The following is a 1,043-nucleotide window of genomic DNA, read 5'->3' as shown; positions in this document are numbered from 1 at the left end:
TGCGCCACCGCTCGTCGAGATGACGTCATCACGCCGGCCGACTGAGGCGCTTGATTAGTAAAGAGGATTCTGATGGCTGCAATTCCCGCTTTAGCCGGAGGGTGGTAGCAGAGGTCCATTAGTTCTTGTGTGAACCCTTCCGAATTCCAATAATAGGGGACATGGAAAGCTGTCCAACTCTCCCAGTTTCTTGTGTGGTTGTTTCAGATATTTAAATGCTTATATTCACACTTTTTGTATCTTGTCTGTATTTATACGTAACGGATATCCTGTATTTTATATAAGAGCAGCATACTATACATAGTCTACAATCTGTCTTGGATAGTGATTTTCCCAGTCAATTTTTGCATACATCCATTCTATTCTCTTTAATAGCTGCATAACATTACATAATTTATATGACCAGTCCAATATTGATGGACTTTTAGTTGTTTTCAGTTTGGGGTTTTGTTTTTTGTTTTTGTCCTCTGTTACAGGTAGGCTGCAATGTGAACATCTTTATACATGTATACAGCTATATATGAATTTCTAGACATAGAATTTCTGCAATGAAAGAGATGCAAACTTAAAAAATTGAAAGATTTTTAATCAATCTAATCTGCCTAATCAACATTGCAAAAATATTCTATCAGGGTGGACCAACTGAGATAACAGTTACGAAAGGGTTTTCCAATGTTTAAAATTCTCTTCCCACTTCAGAAATAATTACAATAAAATGTTACTCACTGGTGACAAAAAAAAAATTCTATCAACTTATACTCCACTCACAGTGAAACATTTATTGGGTTTCTATTATGAGCCTGGTATCATGCTGGAGGTTGACAGTATGGATTTACATTTTAGACAATACCAAAAAATGCCTGAGAGAGATAAGAGTGGAGCTCAAGTATAACATTTCCTCACATTATCAGGCATAGGGATCTGTACCTGTTAGAAAACCTATGAATCCTGCCACAAGTGGAACGGCAAAGAACAGCATGTCCTACAGTAGGTCTGAAGGTATAATAGCATACTAAATTCCATTGTTATTTATAATAACAACT

Source organism: Orcinus orca, chromosome 13 (assembly GCF_937001465.1).
Source record: "Orcinus orca chromosome 13, mOrcOrc1.1, whole genome shotgun sequence".
Classification (NCBI taxonomy): Eukaryota; Metazoa; Chordata; class Mammalia; order Artiodactyla; family Delphinidae; genus Orcinus; species Orcinus orca.
Note: the sequence above shows the minus strand (reverse complement) of the source record.